This window comes from Pelophylax lessonae (assembly GCF_965119305.1).
Source record: "Pelophylax lessonae genome assembly, chromosome: 2".
NCBI lineage: Eukaryota > Metazoa > Chordata > Amphibia > Anura > Ranidae > Pelophylax > Pelophylax lessonae.
The window spans coordinates 479,103,991-479,118,704 of NC_138769.1; positions in this window are offsets into that span (position 1 = coordinate 479,103,991).

Consider the following 14,714-nt stretch of genomic DNA (forward strand, 5'->3'; position numbering starts at 1 on the left):
TTTTATAGTATTCATCATCATATAGAATGGATATATGATGTTCGATTACCCTCCTGATGTTATTAAACTCCATGCTGTAAGCAGTGTAAAATATAGAAATATTTTCAAAACTGGGTTTACAGTGTTTCTTGTGTAATAATTTTTCTCTAGATGTACCTTCAGCGATATCCATCGCTCCTAGAAGTACATTAGGCTTATATCCCCAAGCACAAACCCTAGCATGCAATTCTTCCTTCTCTTGTTGGAAATCACCATCCTCGCTGCAGATCCTGAAGCAACCTCAAAAACTGGCCCACTGGAATACCATGGGTCACATGATTTGGGTGCCCAGAATCCGCACAAAGAAGAGTATTCCCTGACAGGTGTCTAGTCTTGACAGGGGGTCCTGTAAAGACTAGATGTAATATGTCCCTCCCTGTGAGATAAAAGCACATCCAAAAAGGAACCAATCTGCTGTCCGTATGTCACGTAAACTGTAGATTCAAATTATTATTATTATTCAAATAATGTGAAAAATTCTGCAAAGTATCCACAGAGTCGGAACAGGTGAACAGTAGATCGTCTATGCAGCAACAATAAAATCTAATGGCTGAAAGAAATGGATTAATATCTCCAAAAATACGCACCCTCTCCCACCAACCCATGTACAGGTTGGTGAGAGAGGGTGAAAACGTAACACCCATGGATGCTCCGCACTTCTGGAGATAAAAAACATTGTCAAAGGAGAAAAAGTTTTGAGTTAGAGGATAATAAAGGCATTTAAAAATATATTCTTTGGGGGGCGGAGCCGGCCGGCGAGAGAGATGGACGCTTAGCTGCACAGCTCCTCGCTAAGCAGTCACACCGGAGCGAATCTACTAGTCGAGGGTCAGACATTCAACATCCCGCTTCCACTACACAATGGCTGGACGTCAGCAGCACATTCCGGGGAAGAAGAGGGGGAAGAATAAGCCCGGTAAGCTGTTAAATTTCTTCCATCCCGCGGGCGGGCCGCGCAGCCAAGATGGCGCCGGCCCCTCTGGTAGCGGTGCCTCGCTGCCCGCTCTGTCAGCCCCTGCTCGCACTATGCATTCAGCCACGGCGGGAGATGCCGAAGCTGCTGAGGACTCACAGGGGGAGATACATACCACCTCTACCCCTCGCTCTCCTTGTGCCAGCCCTGCTAAGATGAAACTACAGCTTGCAGATGGAGACAGGGCCTCAGGTGACCCAGTGGATGATACATTAGAGTTTCATGATACCATCTCATCTTTCCCCACTAAAGGCCTTCCTGTCATGGACTCCCTATTGAAAGACATGATGATGTCCCTCAGGAGCTCCATACATGCGGACATGCTACAACTTATGTCCCAGTGCAACAGGGCTGTTAAGGCAGTAGACACGAGGGTGGAAAAAATCGAAAATAAGATGGGAGAATTTGCAGACACCTTTAATACTATGGTGGATGTCCACAACGAACACGACGATGATATCACCTGGCTTAAATCGAAAGTTGCGGATCTTGAAGATCGATCGCGACGCAACAACATAAAGATCAGGGGGATCCCTGAATCGGCTAAGCCTCAGGAGCTAACGGACTATCTTACTTCACTGATGCAGGAAGTCCTTCCAGACGTCCCACTCTGTGACATGGCTATCGACCGCATACATGGGTTGCCTAAACCGAAACACATTGCCGCCTCACTGCCCCGGGACACCATTGCACAGATTCATTTTTTTACAGTGAAAGAAAAATGTATGTCTTTGGTTCGGAGGGGTACGAACCTTCCACCCGTTTTAAACAACCTATCCTTCTATGCAGACCTCTCGGCTCATACAATGAATAGACGCCGCAACCTCTCAACTATCACTAAACCTCTTAGAAACCATCAGGTTGTATACCGTTGGAATTACCCAGCCACCTTGGTGGTCACAAGGGGGGACAGAGATTACCGGATCACATCACTGGATGAAGGCATAGCACTGCTGCAATGATGGGGTATCTTGGATCAAGAGGACCACCAGGCCCCACCCGTGGAATGACTTTCCTTGTTATGAGTTTCTTTTTCTGCCGTGACCCTCCTAGTTATACGTTTTTACAACTACGAGGCTCCGAGTGACTTGCTCGGCTAATGTTTGTTCTATTTGCACCCCCACCAAACGGTAAAGTGTACCGTGCAGACTCTCCAGTGGAGTCGTCCTTTTTTATTTTTCCTGATCTCTGCTATTGCAGAGTGCCTATTCCCACGCACCTTTGCCTTGTCTTTCATTTTTGTTCTTTTTCTGTTGTATTTTTATTTTTTCTATCCAGATCCACAATAGCCCCCTGAACTGCCGTGCATTAACAACTCAAGACCTCCACCTTGATCTGTCTCACATCTGCTTGCATCACTCCCGGGATCCTGCGGAGAGGGACTGCGACTTGGCAACCGGCGTGGAATCAGTGAGTGTACTTCAATACATCCACACATAACATTGCTCCTGATCTTCCCCACAAGATGTCTTTCCAATTGCTCTCTTTTAATGTCAACGGCCTTAATAGCCCCCACAAGAGACATATGCTTTGGAGGGAACTTAAGGCCCAGAACTGCGATGTGGTCACCCTACAGGAAACACATTTCATGGCTCATACTCACCCACAACTTACATCAAAGCAATACCCTCACGCCTTTTACGCCAACAACCCCAAAAAGAGATGTGGAGTGGCACTGCTATTCAAGGAGACTTTGGAATTTTCACTGCTTTCGCAGTTTGCGGATCCTGAGGGCAGGTTCCTAGTGATATCTTGCATCATTAATAATTCTACATACACAATAGTGACAATCTATGCCCCCAATAGCAGACAAATTACGTTTCTCATGCGCCTGTGGCAGCAACTACAACCCATGCTTGAGGGCCATGTGCTGCTATGTGGCGATTTCAATGCTGTCCCCAACTACCAGTTAGATGTGTCAATGAACTACCCGAGGCGCCATCATCGTGCGGATCTGTCGGCATTTCTGGCATCTGTGGACTTGCACGATGTGTGGAGATGTTACAACTCCTCGGAAAGAGACTACTCTTATTATTTCAGGATCCATCATTCATACTCCAGAATTGACCTCTGCCTCACGGATAAATTTTTGCTACAACGGGTCACACGCGCATCGGTGGGCTCTATAACGTGGTCGGACCACGCCCCTGTTATTTTAACATTCGGGGACGTGCCCTACACCACTAGAGCAAACAGGTGGCGGTTTGATGCTAGCCTCTTGACCAACCAGGAGGCATATGCGGAGACCCTCTCCAAAATAACTGAATTCTTTGTTATTAATGATACCCCTGGTATTTGTCCATACACCGTATGGAATGCACATAAGGTGTTTGTACGTGGTCTGTTGATGGCTAGGGGGGCGAGGGTTCGGAAACAGAGGAGACAGAAATTGGATGATATTCTCACCTCTATCAAACACTTGCCCAGAAGCTGAAAAAAAATCGCTTCCAACCGCGACTTGCGCGGAGAAGCTTTTCAAATGTCAATCTGAACTCCGAGTCCTTTTGATTGGTCAGCACACTAGAGCCATTGGGCGGCTCAAGGCCTCGCAGTACTCGCATGGCAATAAGGCTGGTAAGTTACTAGCTAACCAACTGAAAGCTAAGCTGAACAAGCAGAAAATACTGTACATGCTCCACTATGCCACGGGAGAACGCCTGACCAATCCAAAGGATATAGCGGATGCATTTAGCCAATACTATACCTCCCTATATAACTTACACGAGGACGTATCAACTCCACAACCCACTATATCAGACATCCAACAATTTCTGTCTTCCATCTCTCTTCCGAGCCTGTCACCTGGGGATCTGGAAACCCTGAATGCCCCTTTCACTGATGCAGAGATATTAAAAGCGGTTAAGTCTCTCCCAAAGGGGAAATCCCCGAGGCCTGACGGATTTACTCCCGAGTATTATAGCCTGTTTGCAGATACTCTAGTTCCATATGCTACACGGGTGTTCCAGAAGGCACTTAGTGGGGTCCCTTTTCCAGCTGAGATGCTAGAGGCCACAGTGATCACACTACCAAAGACGGGCAAGGAACCTAATAGACCACAAAACTTTAGGCCCATATCACTATTGAACGTGGACCTAAAGGTCTACGCCAGAATTCTGGCTGACCGTATCTCTGGGTTCCTTCCTGGCCTAATTAAACCTGATCAAGTGGGCTTTGTTCTGGGGCGCCAAGCCACAGATGCAACCAGGAGATTAATAGGCTTAATCCATCAGGTCTCCACTCATAAGGTTCCCACGGTACTCCTGTCTTTGGATGCCGAAAAAGCCTTTGACAGGATTCACTGGGGCTACCTGAGGCAGGTTCTGGACAAATTTGGTTTTCAGGGAGCGATAATCCAAGCTATCATGGCCTTGTATTCCTCCCCTTCAGCGAGGGTGTTCACAGAGGGCCTATTTTCTGAAAGTTTTGGCATAACCAATGGCACGCGTCAAGGGTGCCCACTATCACCACTTATTTTTGCAATGCTCATGGAGCCCCTTGCTGAGAGGGTTAGATCCCACCCTGGGGTGGCGGGCATATGTGTTGGCGGAACTCCCCATGTCATCTCATTATTTGCGGATGACGTCATATTGACTTGCACAGACCCTGAGACATCATTGACACATGTTGGGCACATACTAGAGGAATTTCAATCAGTCTCCTACTACAAGGTGAATGAGCTTAAATCTAATCTCCTTGGAGTTGCAGTGGACTCCAAACTCCGGGCACGGCTCCGGAGCTTGGTACACTATCAATGGCAGGAAGAGTCCATGGACTATTTGGGCATCAAACTGACTGCCTCCACGACATCCCTGTTCAAGGCTAATTTTCTTCCCCTACTGACCTCCACAACTCAGGACACTCTCAGACTTCAGAAGTTCTACCTTTCATGGTCGGGTAAAAATGCGGCCTTCAGGATGTTAATACTACCCAAAATATTGTACATTTTCCGTGCGTTACCTATTCTAATCCCAAATCACTTCTACAAAGCACTGCAGACACTACTCAGTAAATTTCTTTGGTCCAGTAAACCGCCTAGAACGCCACACAAAACTCTCACCAGACATGTTCTGGTGGGAGGTATGGGAGTTCCAGATGTAAAAGACTACCATATGGCAGCTATATTGGCACAATCCAAGCATTGGTTATCAACAGGGCAGGCACCTTTGTGGTGCTCCTTGGAGCATTCCTTTGCACCACAGCCCTCACTGAAGGATCTAATTTTGGCACTCCCCTTTACAGGGAAGTCAAGGATAATTAACCACCCCACCATCTCTGCCACGATCCAAGCATGGAAATTCTTTTATGCCCACAGGTCTAAGGGGGGGGGGGGGGATCAAACTAAGGCACCTATTGCATTGTCCACGTTGAGAGCACTGTCCCCGGACTTATGCATTGCACACTGGGGAAAATACGGACTACATCAGGTCCTAGATTCCCAGACTTTAAGACTGAATTTCTGACATACCATAGAGTTACACATATCTTACACACTCTACTGGAGCTGCATGTCACTTTCCCTCGCCGAGTTCATAAGTTTTGTTTTACTGACACCATAGGCAAGAGGGGGATCAGCATATTCTACAACGCACTACATGACAGGTCCCTGTTTTTAAAACTTTCCCATTTACTGAAATGGGAAAAAGACCTGCAACAGACGTTCACTGATGCCCAATGGCTGAAAGCCTTTAAGCTGAACTACGCACTTACCAAATGCTCCACCTTTAGGGAAGGGGCACAAAAGATCCACCTACATTGGTATAGGACTCCCTATGTTTTAGCTAAATATAGTGGTTCCTGCTCAAACCTATGTTGGAGAGGATGTGGGCAAGTCGGTACATTGGTGCACATGTTATGGTCATGCTTATCCTTACGAAGTTTCTGGTCCTCAATACATAGACGATAGCAGATATTACGGGCATTCTCAACAAACTAAAAGTGGAACAGGCCTTACTGGGTATTGGACTAGACTGGTATCCGCCTTCCAGTAGAGTAATAGTCCAACATATCCTCTATGCAGCCAGATTGGCGATAGCTCGCAACTGGAAAAGCCAGGTGCTACCCTCAAAAAGAGAAGTAATACAGATCGTAGGAGAGTCGTTTGAATACGAAAAAATTCTTTCACGCTCAGATCAAAACTTTAAACAATTCAACAGCAGGTGGCAATTATGGGAGGCATTTCGATCATCTAGAATGTAATCCTGTTTTCTTTCCTTTTCTTTAAGAATATAATTCCTGGACAAGTGCGACTCCAGGGGGCGGAAATGTTCCCATTTGGGTGCTTCCTGGGGTCAGCGCGTGTCTTGAGGTAAATGCAACAGATGCCAGGCAACGTGGAGTGGAAAGGCTACTACCCCACCTTGCTGCTCACCCTTTTTCCATTGTTTTTCCCATTCCCTTCCTTTTCTTTCTGTTTTTTGTGTATGGTTTAATATGCAAATTTTCTGAAATACATGGCAATCAAAGCCATGTTAAAGATAGTCATGTTTACGAATGTTTTCTACACTTTTCCAATTACTATGTTCACAAGTCACATATGTATGTTACTTTGTACACCATGTTAATACGTGTTTTGTACTTTCTTGAAAATCCAATAAAAATTATTTAAAAAAAAAAATATATATTCTTTAAGTATAGGTGAATAATTACTGTGGTTATCCAGAAAGTACTCAACTGCATGTAGCCTCAATGTGTGTGGTATTGAAGAGTACAGACTGGACACATCACATGTAATCCATGAATCTCCTTCCACCCACCTCATCTGATCACACAGATTTAACAATTGTTTGGTCCCTTAGATAGCTTGGTAAACCTCTAACCAATGGTTGCAACTGGCAGTTAATCCAAAAACCTAAATTTTCATTCAGGGAACCTATTCCAGCTACTATGGGGTGACCCACAAGAGGGATGAGTCCCTTGTGGGTCTTAGGGAGATGGTGGAACCCTGGATTAATGGGAAATTGAGGTACCATGACCTCACCCTCCTTCACAGAGAGGATGCCTAATCGATATCCTTTATGGACTAATTCAGCCAAAATTTTCTTATATTTAATGATAAGCTTTCCCCTTAATCTAATGTAGGTCCTCTCCTCTGACAACTGACAAATTGCTATCTCCTGATATGTGGAAGCATCTTTGACGACTACCAAACCACCTTTGTTGGAGCTCTTAATTACTATGGGAGATTCCTGGTTTAAAGCCTTAAGGGCATCACGCTCCTCCACAGTAAGTTTATCGTTGTAAATGTGCCCCTTATTGTTCGTACAGGATGCTAATCTAGTGAGCTCTTTTTCAACTGTTTTCTATAATAAATCCAGAGATTTGCCTCTGGAATTTATAGGGTAAAAGTCTGACCGAAGTCTGAAGGAAACCCTTACAGACTGGGTGTTCACCTCCTCCTCACAACCAACAGACTCCCCCTGAAGCTCCTCAAGATCCTGTAAGATACATAAGTCCTGAAACCCCTGCTAGTCCCCTTGTTTTCTAATAAAAACTGACCACACTAAGCAGCAGAGCACATTGTGGTCAGTTCTCTAGCTATGCTAGAGATGCTCTCCAATGATCAGGCTTGTCTTGAAATGTACAAAAGTACATGAGGAAAGCAGCGCATGAACCACACCGGTATTCAATGGATAAGGAAGTCAGGTGAACATCCAGTATAGAAAAGGTTAACAGTTTATTTGTATTGATAACCAAAAAACAAAGTAAATAAAATGCTTACATCCCCCTGGGCTGGAGTAGACAAGGGCACCTGGCAGCAAGCAACACGAGTGCGAGGAGGTCAGTCTCCCTGCTGTTAAAGCGCACAGCGCAAAACATGTAGTCATGGCAACCATATAGCTTGTGTTCCACCCTGGTTCCTGGTATTTCCCCGCAAGTGGTGCCTGTCCGGCTGATGTCACCGCTACGGAACTACAGCGGAGTCCTTTCATCCTCGCGCCGGCTGGTTTCCGGCTTTGTGCACACACTGCTCAGCTCCTGGGAGACCGACCTCCTCGCACTCGTGTTGCTTGCTGCCAGGTGCCCTTGTCCACTCCAGCCCAGGGGGATGTAAGCATTTTATGTACTTTGTTTTTCAGTTATCAATATCAATAAACTGTTAACCCTTTCTATACTGGATGTTCACCTGACTTCCTTATCCATTGCATCCCGGTGTGGTTCATGCGCTGCCTTCCTCATGTACTTTTGTCCATATCAGCACCCTTCCTATGCTTGTTGGCTATCAGCAGAAAAACCACTGGGGAGCCTCACAGGCTTACTTCTATCCCTCCACCCTAAAGACACCCCAGGAGCGCTAGATTTGTGATTATTGCTTTGTCTTCTGGACTGGATTTTTTCCTATGGCTGCCCTGGGTGCGAATCTCTTTACTGAGCCATTAGTTGGCTAACAGCAGAACAACCGCTGGGGAGCCTCACAGGCTTACGTCTATCCCTCCACCCTACAGGCATCCCAGGAGCACCTGGTTTGTGATTATTGCTTTGTCTTGACATGACCCTGCTGCATAGCCATTCACTGGTGTGATGCTGCTTTCGCCCCATCTCTCATGCAGCTAAGAACAGCTGAGAACAGAGGGAATGTCATAACTTGTAAAAAAGGGAAAAAATGTATTTATATATTTTTTTTGTTTTATATCTATACAAAAATGTTTTGCCTTTCATGTATATTTTAAACTGAATGTATGAATGAACTTATTTTACAAGGTGATCATTTACAATCACTTTAATTTGATCCATGTAGCTACCCTGACCAACACCTCTTGCGTATATTTAGGAATGGACACAGAAAAGGCCTTTGACCATGGCGATTTATGTCTGCAGTTTTACACCATATAAGGGCTGGGGGATAATATGTTTAACTGGATCTCCAGTGTCTATACGGTGCCAACAGCATCAGTTAGGACCAATGGCATTCCCTCTCTTTCCCTATTTCAAATGATACCAGGCAGGGCTTTTTGCTTTCTCCTCTATTTTTTGCCCTATTTTTTTTAGAGCCTTTTTGTGTATGATCTAGTGGAACCACAACATTCAGGAGCTGTATGTGGGGGATGCTCAACATAAAGTATCAGAATATGCAAGTTCAAAATATATAGAGCCCTATTGCATCTTAAAATGAACTTTACCAAACCAGGGGCAATAGGTGTAGCGATGCCACAATCTCTTGTTGGCTTTCTGTAATCAAATTTTAAATTTAAATGGACCACTACAGTATTGAAATATCTGGGCACTTTCATTCCCCACATTTATTCCGTACTTTTGACTTGAATTTCCCCCCACTCTTATGTAAGGTGCGTACCCTTTTGGCTAATTGGCACCACATACTCCATTCTTGGATTGGGCATTGTACCATTCTCAAAATGTGTATTCTACTGAAATTGTGGTACTTATTTCAAGCTCTGCCTATCCACATTCCTGTGGATTTTTTTAAACAGGCCCACTCTCTTTTCACAGATTTCATTTGCACACTTACGAGGCCTTGGATCTATTGGCATCTTCCTACTCCGCCTAAACAACTAGGCGGATTAGCTGTCCCAGATTTGAAAAAAATACTTCCAAGCAACTCACTTAGGTAGATTGGTAGACTAATGCCTCCATGAGAATTTTAAACTGTAGCCACATATTGAGCAAGCTTAGCCACTTGTCGATCGCATTATAGCCAAATTATGGCTACAGGGTGGCCGGCTAGTTCTGGCAGGGTGTCTATTTGGGTGCACATCCGGAAGTGTTCAATAAAGCTGGGACCACGGGACCCAGTGCATCATGGATCGGGGAAAGGGTAAATCAAAGCGCCCTTTTATCACGTGATTGCTCCATCCAGTGACAGAGTGATCCATTTGTCAACAAACTGGCGTCATGTCTGATTCAGCTCTCTCCTCTTCTCACACCGATACAGCGTGTGAGGAGAAGAGGAAGACACTTAGCAGCAGCATGAGTGGGCTAGTTTTGATGTGCCCTACAGTGTCATGGGTGCCATCACAGTGCTAATCAGTGCTACCACAGTGCTCATCAGTGCCACATCAGTGTCATCACAGTGCTCATCAGTGCCACACCAGTGCCATCACACAGTGCTCATTAGTGCCATCACAGTGCTCATTAGTGCCACATCAGTGCCAGTGCCATCACAGTGTTTATCAGTGCCACATCAGTGCCCTACAGTGCCACTACAGTGCCATCAATTCCCTACACTGCCATCAGTGCCCTAAAGTGCCTACAGTGCCATCTGTGCCACTACAGTGCCATCCATGCCACTACAGTGCCATCAGTGCCACTACAGTGCCCATCAGTGCCACTACAGTGCTCATCAGTGCCCTTTGGTGCCACTACAGTGCTCATCAGTACCCAATAATGCACATCAGTGCCCATCAGTAAGTTCTCATCAGTGCCACCCTATCAGTGGATCCTCATCAGTGCCCATCAATATGTTTTCATTTTCTTTCCACATTTTCCAAAAATGTGTGGGAAAAAAAATGACATTCTTAAAAGACTCAATATGCATAATAGAATATAGATTTGGGTGTTTGCTTTCCAAAATGGGGTAATTTTGTGGGTGTTCCCTTTGCCGTGGTGCTCCAGGGCCTTCAAAAGTGTAATCGGTAGTTAACTTAGATGCATAATTGATGTCCATAGAAGACCTAATGGTGCTCTCTGCATGTTGGGCCTCAGTTAGTGGCCAGGCTGTGTAAAAGTCTCACACATGTGATATTGCCATACTCAGGAGGAGTAGCAGAATGTGTTTTGGGGTTTAGTTGCAAGTATGCATATGTCATGTGAGAGAAATAACCTGTTAATATGACAATTTTGTGAAAAAATAAATAAAAACACCTTTGTTTTGCAAAGAATTGTGGGAAAAAATTAGAACTTCATTCATCTTACCTTTTACTAAACACCTTGGAATGTCTGATTTAAAAAAAATGGGTAATTTGGGGGTATTTGTACTTTTATGACTTGTTAGTGTCTCAAGAAATGAGTAGTCAGTACATCAGGTGTATAACCTTCACAAAGACCAAATAATATACACTTATTTGGGGTATTCTTACTAAAATTATTTTTTTTTTATTTATTTATAGCACAAAAAATAAAAAATAAAAAAACAGTGGTGATTAAATACCACCAAAAGAAAGCTATATTTGTGTTAAAAAATACAAAAATGTAATATAGGTACAGTGTTGCATGACTGAGTAATTGCCATTCAAAGTGTAAGAGCACTGAAAGCTGAAAATTGGCCTGGTCAGGAAGGGAGTGTATGTGCCCAGTAGGCAAGTGGTTAAAGCCAGATACTACTTAAACTTGTCCCATGGTGCCATGCAATCTTGCCTCTCACCATTAAAACTCACCTGCTGATTGGTATGATGTTGCATAGATGCTCTTTGTTTTGACCGACTATATCTGTTACCTCAAGGAGTTCTCCTCTATTCCTAATTATGGAAGGCCCCTTTTAGGCTCTCCTTCAATCAGGCTGCTTTCAAGCATCTCATTTCATGGAGGCTGCCCCTGGCCTTCATTACAGACTCTTATGAATCCAACAGGCTCCTACAAATTGGATTTTTGGAAAGCTCTATAAATCCATCATTTTATTCACTCTCTCCCCCCTCTGAATAGCATACAGCATGAACTGACCACACTAGAAGAATACTTCTCAGACAGCGGTGCTCTTCCTCATGCTTTGTCTAAGCTCTATTCGCTTTTTCTTTCACACTGCCTTATTTTGAAAAATGGGAAGTCAATTGGAAATCTACTATGGTCTGATTTGCCTTGAAATCTTCACTTCACACATAGATTCAGGAGAATAATTTTAAGATTTTGATGCAATGGTAAAGAACTCTTTCAATTCTACATAAGTTCTTTCTGACTACTTCAGATATGTGCTGGTGCTGCCAGGAGGAATGGGGACACTCCTGCATGTCTTTTGGTCCTGCTCTAAGCTCAATCCTTGAAGGAGGTCTGCCGGATTAAGTTCTGAATGACCTGCCATTTTTTCTTCTTCATGTCACAAACATACCTCCCAAAATCTACAAAAGGTCAATCCTGCGCCACCTTATGAACGCTGTCAAGTTTTGTATTTCCCTCAGGTGGAAGGATCCGCAACCTCTGTCCATTGTGTTTTGGCTCCACAAGGTGGAGGATCTCATATTGACGAACCAACACAAACATTAGGAGTATACCAAAATGTGGACTCAATGAAATATGTTTGTATACTCTGATGAGGGAAAATCTCTTCTCGCTGTGAGTCCCACTGGCTGATAGACACTGGTGTCCCTTTTTGCACCGTCCCTTTTTGCATGTGTAATCCATCGTTCCACCCCCTTCCTCCTCTCTACCCTTCTTTGTCCCTTTCTTTTTATCCTCCTTTTCCCATTTCCTCCTTGTTTATTTTTCTGGCTTAGTCTATAAAAAGAGAGAAAAATGGTACAGCAGTATCAGTCACCATCAACAACCTTTAGGAAGCTCTCAGCCTGGTGTTGCTTCCCTAAACCCCCAGATTTTCAGGATCTTTTAGGGATTTTATCCTGGACATCTGTAGTTGGGTGCATTCACCAGGGTGGTTTACTACATTTCATTGTACTCTGGGTATACTATATCTGTTGTAAAGGAAATCTGTATGTTCTGTATATTATTGTATTCTATTTTGTATGTATTGCACACTGCACTCATTGTAAACACAGCACTAATAATGTTTTCATTACATGTTTGCATTCTTTTGAGTCCTGATTAGAATTAGCCTGCCTATGTTACATCCCTTGTTACTATAAAAGTACAATTGTAATATTAAGGTGATACCTATGTAATCATATGTTAGAAAAAAAAAAAAAAAACTTAAATTGCATCAAATAAAGCAAAACAGTTATTTGGAAAGATGGTGAGTGTGTTGTTTGTGTCTGTTCCCTACTGAAGTAATTATTATTAATTTTGGAACCACTAATCAATATGAGGATAGGAGTTGCCTATCTATAAAATTTCCAGAACAGATGGCAAACTTTGCCTAGGAGGGAATTTACAGGTGGACACTGAGAATCCGAAAAAACGAGGAGCTTGAGACAATCTGGGAATTTCTAATAATCAACAGCCCTTTGCTTACATTTGGGTTATCAGCCTTGCTTACATTTGGGTTATCAGCCTTCCTAGATCGGTAAGGCATTTTTGGGGCAAAAAGTACCTATTTTACTCACCTTAATCAAACAGTATTGATTGGTGGTTATATATTTTGTTGTCACTGTCTACTATCCATCGGAGTGTAAAGGGAAGCATAGTGCTGTTCATAGGTTATATGAAGCACACATTTGCTGTAATAGTAGTTTAGGGGCAAAAGTGTATAGGCACATGGAGAGAAGAGAGAAGACTGGCCAGCCATTATGGGCATTAAATTAAGTAAGGGAATTAAGGGTAAGAGACCCTCAAAAATACCCAGCGCAAGAGGAGCACTAGAAAATATACGAATTAAAGGTATGGTTCCGCCTATACTGAGCCCCTAGATAAACGGTTAAAGTGGATCTACAATAGGTAACAGGGTTACTTACCAAGTCCATGGGGACTAAGAATCATGCAGATTAAACATCTAGAGGAACAGCAATCTATGTGAGCAAGATGGATCAAAGACAACAGACAAATAACACTAGCCATAAAGGGAAATTTTGATGTTAGGTTGTGGAATGAATTTAGGGTCAGTGACTACAACTTTTGATTTCTAAAACATGAGAAAAAAGCCAAAACAGACAAAATGAGAGTCAAACTGTATAGGAATAACATAATTTTGGCCCTGGCTCAAAACAAAATACTTAATCAGGTCTATTGTTTTGGCAAACTATACAGTTGGCTCACTTTATAGACCCGCTTTCCCCTCCCCCTGATGCATTTGTACGCCCCCTTACTTCGTTTGAGTGCTTATGCTTTGAGTAATCTCTGCTGCGCCATGCGGTGGTCTTGATTTATAGGCTGCTGGTGTCTCCACCTCCATCCTTTCAGCTTCCATATATTTCCAAATGGGAATGAGACTTGGGGCTTAGCCTTACGGATAAACAGGTGGAGAGGATTCTTTTGTTCTCCTACAAAACATCTATTTTCGCTAAGTACCAAGAATCAGGATTTAAGGTGCTGCCCCGGTGGTATTACATGCCTGTTAAAATTCATCCAATGTTTCCTCAATGTCCAAATCTCTGTTGGAGATGTGGAGAGGAGACTGGTTCCCTTCTTCACATTTTCTGGTCTTGCCACTCATTGCAATCTTTTTGTACAGAATTTTATCAGATAATCCAAAAATTGACAGACCGTATCCTATGAAGGGACCCTGTGCTTTTCCTTGTGCACCACCATAGTTTCTCTGGTAAGACTTATAGACGTTCCATCTTGCTCCTCTTGATCACAGCGGCAAAAAATTGCATCCCTTTCTTTTGGAAACAGGCACAGGCTCCACCCATAGCCGTCTGGTTGAGAAGGGTGGCTGAAATTAATGGGATGGAGGACTTGGTGGGCACTGAGAGGGGCCTCTGGGATAAATTCCTCAAGAAGTTGTTCTACTGGGAACTTGTATACTCTGACGAGTACAAGGCCTTGCTGAATAAAATTAGCCTAAATAGAGATTGTACCAGTGAGCATCCTGGATCTGCTTGGGTGATGGTTTGACTGGACCCCCCCCCCCCCCATTTTTTTTTTGTTTTTGTTTTTTTCTTCCAATTCCATTTCTTTCATTTTCTTTTCTGCCAGGTTACAAAAA